Consider the following 16,108-nt stretch of genomic DNA (forward strand, 5'->3'; position numbering starts at 1 on the left):
CATTTTATGTATTTTTCATTTGTGGAACAGAAATATATAGAAAAATAATTTAAGGCAACAATCTTGTAGGTAACATAATATGAGTTCTGTAAAATTAACACTATTGACGAATTTCTGTTATTTTAGTAAATGAAGTGTCTCTTCTACGGATATAAATCTATAAAATTTTGTTTATGCAGCTGAAAGACCTTAAAGATAGCTTAGAAACTTATCTATCCTAATTTATTAAAATAATTCCAAATCGTAAGTAAAACACAGATATATATGTTAACCACCAAATACCATGTTATAATTATTTAAAAACCTCCCATATTTATATATATATCATTCAAATACCGGCCATTGCAGTTTAAAATTGAAATCTCAGAGCTACTTTGTTTGTCTCAGTGGGTCATCTACAATCTATATTAAACTTTATTTGTGTTTATAATCGAAATCTATTATTAAATAATTTTTAAGATATTTTAACATACATATATTGTTTTCGAAGAGTTATACCGTCGTCGTTCACATATTTGCAAAATGAAGTTAATATAGTTAAATCCTGATTTAACTTCAGCGAAATGGCTTTTAGTTTTAAATTTTCGACTCAGAGGCCTGATTATGACGTCGCCGTGGATCGTTTTTAATTCGACCTTTTAAATTCAACTAGCGTCGTATTTCCTTATTAACGAACTCTCGGCGAAGCGAAAATAGTTTTTTTGGTTTGACTTTTTCTTCCTACATTCCAGTGATTTGACAGCTTTCCTTGTTTCTATTGAATTTGTGAAATTTGCGGTGATTTATGCGAAATTTTATATTTAATTGTGGATAGTGCATAAATTAAAATAAAACTAACTCACATTTTTATATAATTACAATAAAGAAAGAATCCACGAAATCGAACAGTAAACGATAATGAACTCTTTCGCCTGTGAATCCACTAAAAAGCTATCGGATTTCAACTCGCCAATAAACATTATAACATCTCGAATTCGAAACAAAGAAAGCAATAATTGAAAAATGGCAAACTCGCTATCAAAACGATTCGCCGCGAATCCCATAAATAGGCCCCAGTTTTTGCACTTAGTAACTCGTAACAAACGAAAAAATACATTAAGAAATGTTGTAAAATACAACAGAACAACGGCCCTGTTTCAGACTTTCAGAGGAGCGGTAACATAGGTCATTAATGATTTTTTTCGAGATATTCCGAAACTTGAGTATAACTTTCATCTCTGTGCTGGTGCTCCAGTAACTCATTTTTATCTGACAGTATTAAAAGAAGAGCTTTTAAAATGATTGGTGGCATTAACATCATCAACTCGATTACGTCACTCGAACATCGTCGTTAAGTTTCTTGTCTTATCATCTTTTACCGTTATTTTAATGTACTACGCTCTAGTTAAATAGCCAGTTGCATTCCTCCATTTAAACAATTTATTACGGTTAAATTGGTTAAGGGGAGGAATGCAACTGGCTATTCCATTAGAGTGTAGTCTGTTAAAATAACTTTGGCCCTAATATGAAGTACAGAGAACTAGCCGTACTTCCCGAATGTGGAATGCCTTGCCACGCTCAATCCTTCCCTATCATTGCTATTTTCAGGAATTCAAAGTCAATGTACACCAACACCTTCTATCCAACCCTTCCCTCTTTTCCTAATGCTCACACTATCTTTTGCACATTAAAGGTATACAAAACCCTTTTAGTGTTCCCTAATTATAAACAAAATCAAAAATGTTATTTTAAAAAACATTTTGAAAAAAAAAATAACATGAAATAAAAGATATTTGTATGATTTTCATATAAATTCTAAATCATTATCCTACGTGCTTTACTTTTTGAGTTATACATTTCCGACGGTCAACTTCACTTCCAATTATCTCAAATCCCCACTTCGAAATTTTAAAACAACTTGTCATATACATGGGGCTGAACGTAAGCTATCATTTGACACTAGTCTCATACGAGTTCACCTAGGCCCAGGCTCCATAGAAAAATGGGGCATCTCCTCTCCTTTCAAAGTATTACTCCTTGTTTAGTTGATGTAGTATTTCTGAAACACGGCCCGGTAACCTCATTTCAACTCAATTGCCGCCTTGAGTGTCAATCACCTGGTAGTCAAAGCGTAGATCTTAAATTGGAGATCCATAAGAGAAAAGCAGAAAGTGGCTCAAAATGTTTTAATTTTATATCAAAGGGGTGTCAATATTATGATTATAAATGAATAATATTATGTGCTTATTTATAAATTAGGTGGAAAATTAATTAAAAAACACAGATCAACTCCTCAAAAAGGTAAGCAAATTTTTCATTGAAACAGTGTTTTATTTTTGCCAGAAATCTATATTTTATATGGAAACTTCAGTTTTTAAGACAACCATTCCTTTCGTTCTTTTATTCCAACATTTCAATCCAAGTCGACTGGATTCTATGTAGCATAATATTTAATTCATTATTAGTTATGCATGGTAACACTGAACTGAGAGGCTTCAATTGTTTGTCTTCAATGTGTGAGAGAGAAAAGGCTAGTAGCTGTCATATACCGCTCAACTCAACCCCTTCTTTTCTCAGTTATTCACCTCAGACTCAGTCGATGTTTTAAACTAAAGTTTCGTTTTCGTTTTCTTCGGAGTTGTTAAAAATACAGAAATTTGAAAATACGCTGAAATTTAATATTTTAAAATGTATAATGTGACAAATTCATTAATTGTTGTGTCTAACATGTGGAAACTTGTAAAATTACTTACATATGTATTTTAAATCTTTGGTTTTCTTTATAAGAAAAGTGTTTGGCTTATTTTTTGTGAACGCAACAAGTTGCAGACAAGATAACGGTAGTAAATTGTTTTGCCGATTTGAAACATTTCTATTCAGCATGATTTTTGTTGTTTTAAAACATTTTGCTCGAAACATTTTGTTTATATATCAAACAATATATTTATCTAATAAAATTCAGTGATTCTACTTGTGTGTTAAAAAAATATGTACCTACGCTTTAAATCCTCCTAACAATTATTTGTGAGTAAGGTAAGTCTTTTAACTATTTATTTTCCAAATTTACAAATTGAAATGCATTACCTAAAGCACTTCGTCATCTTAGTTCGCAAAAACGAGGCCTACAAATAAGTAGGTAATAAGGAGTACTTACTTCGTATGTCCTAAAGCCTAAACAATAATAGTTGGCCAAAATGAGCGACCAAAAACTAAGAAGAACAAAAACGAAAAATTGTCTGTATTTATTATTATTATATATTTATTTAACAAGTAATCAATCACAAGCTAATATAAAATTGTTGAGCTTCTAGCTTTAAAGGCAAACCGCTCTATAATACTTAATTTTACATACCTACATACATTTATACAATGGCTTCAGTTTCTAAAAGAATAGCATTGATCTCATTGATATTAGACAAACTTGGGTATCTTAGACTTGGGATGATATCGATTCCATTCAGAATTTTGTCAATGATTGGATTAGTTCTGTTGCAAACTGGATTAGGTTCTTTTTTTGAGGAGGTAGAGGTGGGTGGCAGAGGTATGGCCAAGTCGGATAGATGCTGTTTGTGGAAGTAATCCAAAATGTACCGTGTTACCATCTTCATTTGTGATTGCAGGTTTCGGGTACGTCTGTTAAAGTGAATTTCCAGTTTTTGGATTTTAGCTCAGATGAAATAGTCAGAAAATCTTGCGATATAGGTTTGTTATAATGGAATTGGAGTCGACGATCCAAGGATGTTCCAGAGAAGTAGAATGTTTTGGTTTTAACAAATCTTGTTTAGGAAATTTAAAGTAACCAGATTGAATTATGGTGAAGATGGCTGTCGGTGTCTTATAATTTCTTTTCATTCAGTGTTAGGTTTTTTATATGTAGGGAAGCCGGCCAATGCCAGGATGTTTTTTATCTGAGTACTAGGGAATGCGCCAACACTACATCTAACTGCATGTTGGTAGATTTGTTTTATGATCCCGAATGTTTTCGGAATATTGCCATAAATAAAAATTCCAATTAAATCGGGTTATTTCGATTTATTCCTTAGATTTAAGTATGTTGTTGATAAATACAATTCGTATTGTTTTGAAAACTGGTTTAAAGTTATAATTTCACGGTCAACGCGTTCACCCTCTGATGCAACCAAACAATCAAAATTTTCTCTGTCAACGTTCACAGTATCTATACACAAAAGTTTAACTATTGCAAGAAAGACACCCTCCGGGTAAGAGCATATAAATCCGTGAAATGCAAGGCTTTATTTTCAAGTTGAACTCCCACCACCTCCCAAAAATGAAAAAAATAATGAAAGTTGGTTTGAATGTTAGATTATTTATTAAAACCTTAAAACTAAAGATCCACACTGATATTGATATTGATACCTCAAAGAAGAACATAACTCTTTTTAGTCTTAAATTTAATTCCATCTGACGTTAAAAATAATAATAACGATCATACTTGGACCCCTCTTTGCTTGCGTCCTATTTAAATGCTCCTTAATAAAAAGTAAATTAAGGAATTCATCTGCCTCTATTCTAATAAAAAAATCGTAAATTATATATTTGTACCTTCCGGTTTTATTTAAGTTATTATCCTTAAACTATATTTTTATGAATTGGTTCAGTTCAGTTTCAAATTCTAGTTGTTAAACTGTTAAATTTATGAGTTGTTGGCTATAATTCAGTGCTATTTGTAAGTATTTGATAATGCAGTTCCAATCCTTTATTCCATTTAAGAAATGTATAATAGTGTTCATATCAAGTGAACCACTTCCTAATGTCTCTCGGCGAATACTTCTTAAAATTGGGCAAGTTCCCACAAAATGTGCAAGGGTCACTTCTTCGTTTTAATTGCAGAGAGTACAGTTTACATTTTCAGTTTCTGTCCTAAGTGTTCTATTGAGCAAATGAGCCCTGCTCTTGCTTTCAGTGTCCAGCGAATTTTTGGAGACATCCCAGTCATCCGAAACGTAAACTTCACCAGCAGTATAATGAAGCAAATGGTAAAAGTTGTGTGTATTCGTTTGTTGTGCTCTTTGCAGAGACTCTAAGTGCTCGCGCTCGATTATTTTAACTGCGGCTATGCCATCCACAACCAGCTTAAACAAAGTTCTTCTTTTCAATTATCAGCTTGGCTAAAAATGTTAGTAACCTGTTATTTGCAGACATATTACTTTTTTGTAGATGTATCTTTGCATCTTTTCCACTTCATCATGTTGTAAGTCCCCCCATACTTGTGCTCCATAACCGAGAATAGCCCTGGTAACCTCGTTGAAGATATCGATCTTAGAAGTTAGTTTTACATATTTATTAGTGATAAACCTAGTCCGGAAGTTAGCCATATACTAAGGTAATTGTATTTGCTAACAACTTCAATGGTTGCTCCGTTGAGCTTCCAATTTTCTTGTTGGCTAAGTCTACCACCTCTTTTTCTAAATACCAACGCTTTCCATTTCTCCAGGTTTATAACCATTATTCCATCGTTGACAGTGTTCTGCCATCTTATTTATCATGCCTTGTAGTATGTCTGGCTTATCAGCTATTAGCACAATGATCGCATTCACAAAGCTAGTGGCTACGTAGTCAAGGGATTCTGATTGGCTAAATCTAACTGCAAAAGGAGTTGAAATTTCCTTTCCGACGTAGTGTACAAATTTCGGCTAAAAAGTTAGTTGACGTTTCACAATCAGCTCTTGAACAAATTTACAAAAGATTACAAAATTCAAAATGAAACAATCTTTACGACAATCACAGCTCTGGCAGATATATGAAGTTTCTTAAATTGATCACAATTAAACTATTTTACATACCTATGACTTCATCGTTCCGAATCGCTCATTATATCTAATTTTGCTGTATTTGTTTTTATTTTATTTAAAAATATTGTTTAAAATTCTCAAAACTTTCTCAAATGTTTCCGATTTTGCATTTGTTTGCTTTTGCATCTGTCATTAATATGACAGCTCAGGATTGACTAGCTTTGTAGTGAAGTTTTGCATTCACAAATCTAGTTGAATTTCGACTACGTAGCCACTAGCTTTGTGAATGCGCCCAATGTCACCTGCATACACTAGCAATTGAATTTGCATTCCATTCAGCGAAATACCCCCTCCTATGAACTCATATATCATTTATAAAGAGTGCGAAAAATAGTGGACTCAGCCAGTCTGACAATTGTTCCCCATCCCGTACCGCAGCTGTTGTTTTATCATACAGATCTCTTATAATTTGGATGAGTTTCTCAGAAATCCCTAAGATTTGCAGTTTGTATAAGTGTGCTCTTCGGGCGATATAGTGAAACACCGCTTTAAAGTCAATGAAGAAACAGTAAACTTTCTTGTTGTCATTCATTTGAAGTTTTATTATATTGAAGAGGTTAAACAGATTATCAGCTGTAGCCTTCTCGTAATCCATTTTGGAACTCATTTAGGATACTATATTCCTTTTCCCATTGCTGTAGTTTTTTAATAGAACTCCAGCAAAGCTTTTTGCAATAGTGTCCATAAACGATATCCCTCTATAGTTTTGGACGATGTTCTGATCACCTTTTTTGTAAATTTGGAAAATAATAGTTTTTTTGAAATCTGGTTCCACTTTCCCACAATTAAGCATTCGATTGAATAGTTTAGCTAATATATTTATTGCTGATTGTGGGGCTTTGGTAAGGAACTCATATGGCACTCGTTTGTCACTACACTGCCAAAGTGCCAATGGGCGCATTCACAAAGCTAGTGGCTACGTAGTCAAAATATAACTAGCTTTGTGAATGCAAAATTGCACTACAAAGCTAGTCAATCCGGAACTATCATATTAATGACAAATACAAATATATAAAATAAGAAACATTTGTGTTTTCAGAACTTTAAATAGTTTTTTTTTCTTTTTAAATTCAATAAAACCAAATAGAAGATATAATATGATTGATTTATATTTGTATTTAAATTCCGGAAGATTCATTTCATTTCGAATTCTTGTGTCCTTACCGAGCACCTGATTGTGAAACGTCAAAATCATTCTCCACTAACTTTGTAGCAGAAATTTTTAGATTTAGCCAATCAGAATCACTTGACTAAGTAGCCACTAGCTTTGTGAATGCGACCAATCGCTCTTTCAAGGTTTATGGTTCTGATTGTCTAAACGCGGAAAAGAAAACAAAAAAAATAACTCATCTGTATTATAAAATTAATTTATAAAACAATCTGTCAACATAATTTTTATATTGTTCGTTGTTTGGAGATTACAGTAACAATTTGCGTTGACTAGGTACAAAATTCTGCACTGTCAATGTTGGGACACAGTCATTGCGATGACCGACCATCCCAAAAACGAAAAGAGTGAAAAATGTGTGTCAACGTGAGCGTCAATGTGCTCGTGAACGCGTTGATAGCATTTTTCTTCGACGATTACACGTCGTGACACATTTTGGACAGATTTTTGACGTCATATAGTCAAAGCGTAGACCAATTAAGTTGACCGTCTAAAAGTAGCCTAAAGCTATGATTACACAGTCAACGAAATCGGTCAATGCGTTGACTCTCTGACGTCACAAAAAATACATATTTTCTCCGTCATCTCACCGTCAACGTTTACAGTATCAATGCTTAAAACATTGACTATCACACGATTGGGTCAATGTTGTCCCAAATTACGTTGACGCACAGGTGTGTCAACCTGACTTTTACTCATCAGTGTCAATGCATTGACTCGCAAAACTTTGATGATCACACGGTTTGACACAAAGCAAAAAAGCCGTCAGCACAAGTCAAAGTTATTTTGAGGAAATAAAATAAATATTGTGAGTTTATTAATGCACATAATTATGTAGATATATTTAACTTAAGTGCAATGACAAAAAGAAATATGGAGATAGCGGTTTTGGCCGCATACATTTTAAAAAGCAGGGCACGATGAGCACAAGGACGACATCCGCAGTGCAAGGCCTTCACGAAAACAGCGTTCGGTTTGGACAAAAAATTGGTTGAAGGTCCGGGAGAAAGAAGAATTTGGTGTAAAATTATTACGCGAATTGCGCGCTGAGGAACCAACTTTTATATCGAAATTTCCTCCGCATGGGCGCAAGACAGTTTGATTACTTGCTGGCGCTGGTGAAGCCTCACATACAAAAACAAAATACAAAAATGCGGACGAGCATTTCTGCCGAGGTGCGATTGGTCCTTACACTGCGATTCCTGGCCACTGGCGAAAATTTCAGATCTTTGCAGTACCTTTTTAGAATTTCCCAATCAGCTATCTCCAAGTTGACCAAGTGGACGAACAAAGAAATATAACGAGTCCTGGAGAGTGGCGTTCCGAATCAACAACGTCAACTCTGTATTCACTAGAGCGGGCGATGGACCGATGTGAAGATGCCAAAGATATACAAAAAGAGTTAATGTATTATTTTACGTGTGAAGGCGAACTACCTTGGCAATACGATACCATATATAATTATTATGTTTGTTTCAACACTTTCAATAATATTAAAAATGTTTTGTTCTCTTTTAAAACAAAAACACTTTTATTTTTTATTTTTAATTAGGCGGCCTAGGATATGCTTTTACAGTGGTCATCGACCTTTTAAATAAAAGAACCAAATAAAAAAAGTTAAATTTACTTTTGAACAAAATATGTATTTATTTTTATTCACCGACATTGAATTCATCGTCCCCACGCCCATCATCTTCCAACGTTTCCAGCCGGAGGTAGATTTTCTTTGACGTTTTCGGAGCTGGATTGCTGATTCAATTCATGCAGAATTGAAACATCCGTGTAGGCTCCCTCCTTAACCCTAGAAAGATAACCATATTTCGTAGACCATAAGTGGTACACATGATTTATACGTCGATTCGACGTAGGTTATCTTTCTAGGGTTAAACAATATATGTATTTATATTTTACGATTGAATTTATACAAAAAATATAAGCTTACCAAGGGCAATGTTGAAACTGATTCTACTGATTGAAACACTTCAGCAGACTCAATGAACATCATTTCGGAAAAATGAGCCCATGACACGGTCGCTATTTCCGAAGTGCCTTGGCCCGATTTTTTGGCTCGGATCTTGCCTAAATTTGCCCTGAAGAGGCAACGAAGGGCGTTCCATTTGTTTCTAGCTTCAAAGCTATCGACATTTTGGATCCCTAGTTCCTCAGCAACTTGTTTCCAGCACTTACATTTTATGTGAGCCAGCTTATAATCGCTGCATCCTCCATCCCAAAGCGCTGGTCGCTTTTGGACAGCTGAAATCAACGCCGATATTTCAACGAGAGTGTCATCGTACCCGTCAACGCAATGATACCAGTTTTCGTTGACAATCACACGAAGTGACACTCTTGGGACAGATTGTGACGTCATTTTTACGTCAGAGAGTCAACGCATTGACCGATTTCGTTGACTGTGTAATCATAACTTAACTAAGGTTTATCCATTTTGCGGTTTTAAAAGCAAACGTAAATCTCAGCCACAATTTGACGAAAGTTGTTTTTTAAATGCCCAAGAGTTAAAAGTTTATCTGCATAAACAGCGTCTTTTGCGGAGCCCCTTAAAAACAGTCCAGCGGTGGCAAATCGTATGATCTTGCTGGCCAGTTGATATTACCACGGCGTCAAATTACGCAGGAATTAAGTTAACAACCAACGAAAGTTTTTAAAAAAAATATACAACTTTATTTGTTGAAGTCCAAAAATCAAATGCAACAAGATTTTAATTCATAACCTGCACAATGAGAACAAACTATAGATACATATTTATTATTTGGTGTGAGAACGGAAATGCAGAAGGCTTCTCACACCTGAATTTAAATGGTTTTAATTTACAAATTCAAAATAAAGCAACTATGTGCTGACAATCAAATTTAAATGAAATGTAATATTATTTATAATGAACATTAAGTAAAAGGTTATGATTACATTGATATTGTATATATATATATTTATGAAGATTCATAACTCCTCCCGCCTAAGTATGAAGTGACGGCCATGATAATGTAACATTATCGTTTGGAGCTTCTTGGTCCATTGCTTCCTCTTCAGGATTATTGTTTCTATGACGTTTAAGGTATAGTATGGTTGCAATTAAGATAAAGATGATGATGATGTAAATCAAAAACTCTGGTCGGTGGTCTGGCATATCTTTGGTCAAAGTGATAACTTCGGTGTTGGTTATTTTGGTTGCTTCCAATGTACTGCTATTAAATTTGTCTAAATGAAGAGAGTTATTAATTTTTATAAAAATTGATGGAATAATTTTAATTTGATCCCAAAACATAGTTAATTTGTTTTTGTAGATAATATTGTTAATTTTTATTTCACATTCTTCATAATGTAAAAGCAGGGTTCCGGAGATAAATTTGTCATCGATTCCACATGTTGAAGTCATCTTCGTGGTCGGGGAATTAATTAATAGTATGAATCCTTCTTCTGGTTGGGTGATACTACTGTTGATGGTGGTTTCGATGACGTCACAGGTTGCTTCCTTGTTTTGAATGATTTTTGGTATGCATTTTTCAGAGGTCAAGTTCTTTAGCTCTTCTTTTGGGCAGTAAAACGTATGTTCAATGGATGTACAAGGTTTGCTCATGTATTGGATGAAATGTTCATTCATAATTACATAGGATTGATTTAAATTTATATTGAGAGTTTCGTTTATAGGGAGTTTTATCAAATGGTATAGGTTGAAAGGTTGTGGGAGAAGGATAGGTAGTTTTATACTGAAAATTATGTTTGTATTATTATAATAAGCTTGTAGAGATAAAAACTCATAAAGTTGTTCGTCAGAAGAAATTTTAATATTTTGTAAATTCATATGTTCATGTATCAGATCAAGCTCACCAGGATTCAAAATTTGTTTGGATATTATATTAACTTTAGCCAAATTAATTGATTCAATTATTTCTTGCAAATGGCTTGTAAGAATTACAATATTATAATTAATCTGATATATATATTGCATGTATTGAAATTTGTCTTCATCGGTTCGAATTTTTTGAGAGATTACTAATTGATACTTGCTCAAATACTCTTCTAAATCTTTTTGCTGTGCATTAATGTGATTGGTTATGTTTGCAAATCTTTGGATCATTTTGTCATTGATTTGTACTTGTCTGTTTAATTCTTTATTCATGTCATGTTCGTTGAGTTTTAAATTTTGTATGTCTTTATTTATTTGTTCTGCGTCATTATTGTCCATGTTGCCTGTAATTGTTTTGATCAAGGAACCTAGTCCGTTGATTAATCCTCTCCTTTTCCGGTATCGGGGAAGTAAAGACAACAATTTTGTTTGTAGTTCTTTAAATTTGAGATTAGTGACATCTTTCATTAATCCTAGGTTTGTATTTTTATTAATGAACTCTACAGATTTCTTAATGTTGTTAATATTTTCTTCATAGGCGGTTAAATTTACGATATGGATGATTTTTATGTTAGATTCAATCACTCGACTCGGACCTAATTTCATGGGAAGGATGCCTTGACTCTTGGATAGATCTTGTATGTCCATGCGTTGACTCATGGCTTGGGTTACCCTGAAATTTTCGTTTTTTTAGTAATTTATTTTTGTGAGCTTTTCTATTGTTTTTGGTTAGTACTGTTATTTTATTGTCTTTGATTACTGTAAGTTTTTTCGCTCTGGGAGCCATTTTATTCCTTCTGTTATTCCGTTCGAAGATTATATCATCCTTATGGAATAATGGTGGAGTTTCCCTATTTTTATTAATTTTATCTATGTTTAATTTGTTGTGGGTTTGGATTTTTTTTTTAATATCTCTATACAATTGGTCTTGATAAGTTTTTAGTTTTTTAATATAATCATGTTCCGAATCATCACGTGTTAATTGCTTGAATTTATGTGTCCTTCCCATCATTAGTTCAAATGGTGTTAGGTTTGTCACAGTATGTATGCAGTTGTTGTAGGTTATTAGTGCTTCATTTAATATGTCAGTCGGAATCTGTTTGTTGTTTTTATCGTAAATAATTCGATATATTTCGGTCAAAGTTGAATGGAAACGTTCGACCGGTGAGTTACCAGTAGAATTTTGAGGTGTCGTTATGTGTATGTTTATATCGTATTGTGTGCAGAAATCTTTGAATAGATTAGATTTAAATTCAGCAGCTGAGTCACACACTATTTTCTTTGGTGTACCGTGTTGCGAAAAGAACTGTCTTAATGAACTGGATATACACATACTGTCACGTGCAGTAAGAATAAAAGCAGAAGCAAATTTCGAAAATTTGTCTAAAATGGTTAAAATTTGTACGTTATGAATGCTGTAAACATCAATATGTAAAATATCCATGGGTTTATTAGGTATTTCTGAATGTTCGTATTGAATTTTCGGTGGATGTCTGTCGTATTTAAGAAGTTTACACTTTTCGCAATTATTAATTGTTTTGGTTATTTTTTCTTTCATTTTGGGAAAGTAATAAGTTCTTCGAAGATGGTTAAAAGTTTCATTGATGCCACGATGATTACTATCTTCATGGTATTTATTTATGATTTCATCTTGTTGGTCGGAATTCGTAACATCGTTTAATTTTTCTGTACACCTAATAAGTTTAAATATTTTATTACTTGCAAAATATTTTGAAAATACATGTTGCACTAGTCTGAATGTATCATTGTCAGTATAAACAGCTGTTAGTCTTTTAGGGTTGAGATATTCTTTTAAGATTGAAATTATAACAGATTCTTTGTCTAGGTCAGGTTGTCTAAAAATGCGTCTATGTTTGGTCTCAAAAAGAACATTATAAACCATGTTTGGTTTCACTACACAGTTAGTTTTGTTCAAAACTAATTGTTCAGTAAACTCATTAAGTGGTCTTTCAGAGATGTATATACCATCGTTTAGATTTTCAGAAGCAGAATGAACAGTTGATATATTAGAATTATTTTCTGATAAACTTGCATTATTTTGGACAGATACATTTGAGGCTTGTAAAATAGAGTTCGAGCCATTAGATTCGTTAAAATGAATTTCTATCCGACTTAAGGCATCAGCATTTGTGTTTGCTTTACCTTTTTTATACATAATCTCATAGTCGAATTCCTCTAATTTCAAACGCCATCTTACAAGTTTTGAATTGGGTTCTTTAAGGGAAAACAACCAATTAAGAGGCTTATGGTCCGTTATGATTTTAAATTTACGACCAAATAAATAGGGTCGGAAATATTTTGTCGACCAGACAATAGCTAGAAGCTCTTTTTCGATTGTACTGTAATTTTGTTCCGAACTCGTGAGTGTTCTTGAAGCGTAGCAAACTGGTCTATCAGATCCTATTGGGCCTTGACTAAGTACTCCTCCTATGGCGACATTACTAGCGTCAGTTGTTAAATTAAATTCTTTAGTAAAGTCGGGATATTGTAATAAGGGATCATTACTTAGAATGTCCTTGCAATGATTGAAACATTTTATATATCGTTCGTTAAGAACTATCTTATTTCCCTTTTTTAAGCATTCTGTTAAAGGCTTTGTAAGATTTGCAAAATCTTTTATAAATTTTCGGTAGTATCCAAGCAACCCCAAAAAGGATTTAATTTCAGTTTGAGTTGATGGGATTGGATAATTTTTAATTGCATGGATCTTATTAGGATTCGGTTTCACAGCTTCAGATGTCACTAAGTGACCAAGAAATTCTACTTCTTTGCGTAGGAATTCTGATTTATCCAATTGAATTTTAAGGTTAGCCGATCGTAATTTTGAAAAAACCATTTCTAAGTTTTCCATATGTTCTTGTAAGGACGTTGAATAAACGATTATATCGTCCATATACACAAGACATACTTTACCTATTAATTCACGCAGAATATTATCCATTATTCTTTGAAATGTTGATGGGGCATTTTTGAGCCCGAAGGGCATTCGAATATACTCGTAATGTCCATGATCAACAGTAAAAGCGGTCTTTTCTATATCCCTAGGATCTACTTCAATCTGGTGAAACCCAGATGCAAGATCAAGTGTGGAAAAGTACATAGATTTTCCAAGTTTATCTAATATTTCTGTTATGTTCGGTAGAGGGTAACGATCGCCAATAGTTTTATCGTTTAGTTTACGGTAGTCTACTACAAGCCGCCATTTCTGTATGCCAGAGGCATCACGTTTCTTTGGAACAATCCAAATAGGACTACTCCAAGGAGAAAAGCTAGGTCTTATTATTCCTTGCCTTAAAAGTTTTTCGATTTGTGATTTTATCTCCTGTTTGTGCACTTCTGGATACCGGTACGATCTTGTATAAATCGGTATATTGTCTGATGTTTGAATACGATGTTTAATTGTATTTGAGAAGGATAATTTTTCACCTTCAAGAAAGAAAACATCATCATATTTCCTACACAATCTAAAAATTGATTTTTGTTCTTCAGTATTGAGATGTTCTGATCGAATTAGTTTGGTAATATCAATTTCGGATGATATATTTTGAATTTGTTCGTTAAAAGGGCAAATATTGACATTGTTTATTTCTATGAACTGTTGAAAATTTTCTACTGTAATAGGTTGTTCCAAAAAAAACTTTTGTTCAGTGTTTGAAATATTATGTACTTCAATATCACTATACCAGTTTTTTGACTGGTAGATGCCTTCAGGTATTTCTAAATAATTATTAATTTTAGTCGGTTTTATGTATATATCACCATCTTTGTAATCTACCGGTAGTTTTGCTATCATTCTACAATTTGCTGGAATATTGTATATTTTAGACATTAAGTTTGGTTTGAATAACAAGGGCAGAATTGCGTATTCAGTTTTAAGTTTTTTATTAGGTAAGTCAATAGTTGCATTAAGTTTTTTGAGAGTTTCTAAACCTATCAATCCATCAAAATAGTTATGAAACTTAAAAAGGAGAAATGTTATAGGTTCTTTGCAATTGAATTCAGGGAATGCATCAAAGGTAATTTTTTTGTTTAGTGTATGGGTATTTAAAACTGTCTTGATAGTAACGTCTTCTATGTTTTCATGATATTGAGGGTTTGTATATTCTGGGTTAATAAAATTTGCACAAGCACCGGTGTCTATTAAGAATTTTAAATGTTTACCGTAGGGTGAAGCTATATTAATATATGGTAATTGGTTATTTCCATGATTATTTAATTCTAAGAAACCGTATTGTTTTCCGAGGCTTTTATGTGAAAATTTGAATCATCAATTTCATTTTTGTTTTCTGACTTAATTTCCTGATTTGATATGTCGTATTGATGACTAATATTATATTCATATTGTTCAACATAATAATCTAAATTTGGTTCATAATTAGTAGAGTCATTGGAATTTTGGTAATAATCGTAGTCATTATTTGTTTCTGGGTCATAATCAATGTTATGTACTTCTTTTATTGAATATCTAGGTACTGGCTGAGAAAAATTTCTTTGATAGGGATGATTTTGTACGGGAGTTGGAAGCGTTCTAGCTTGGCCGCTTGCAACTTCCATTGGTGTAGAATTAATTTGTGGCTTATTGAAATTGAAGTTTGGTCTAGGAGTAGAATTATAGTGCAATTGGTTAAATGGTTTGGAAGTAAGCATATTATTTGATGGAACAGAAAATCTATTATTAAATTGTTGTTGTGCTGGATATTGTAATCTTGGAGCACTCTGTTGAATTGGTCTATATTGTGGTAATTGGTTGTATTGAAGGTTTTTAAAAAGATGTTGTGGGGAAGAATTATTAAAATTAGGTTGGATTGATTTATTAGGTCTGGAAAATAACAAATTAGAACTCGGTGAAGGTTTAATCAGAGAAACATTTTGGTTGTTCATATTTTGAGAAGGAAATTTGTTTTGAGTTGTGGAATATTTCATATAAAACATATTTTGTTCTTGAACACAATAATTAAAGGCTTCTGTAAGCGTTTTGGGCTTCATTGCACGAATTGTTGAACCTAATGGTTCTTTCAATCCGATTAGGAAGGTATTTAGACACATATCCGTAAAGAGAGATTTTTTGGCTGTAACAACTGATGGTAATTTTTCATGAATTTGAACATGGTTTACTATTGTGGACAGTAATTCTATTACTTTCGCGTAAAACTGTTCAATAGTTTCTGTTGTTTGTCTAAGACCGTGAAGGTCTCTTATCAGAGATGTTTCATTTCTCTTGTCTGCGTAGTGTAGAATGAGATTAGCTTTTATAGTATCCCAGTT

Source organism: Eupeodes corollae, chromosome 1, assembly GCF_945859685.1.
Source record: "Eupeodes corollae chromosome 1, idEupCoro1.1, whole genome shotgun sequence".
Lineage (NCBI taxonomy): Eukaryota > Metazoa > Arthropoda > Insecta > Diptera > Syrphidae > Eupeodes > Eupeodes corollae.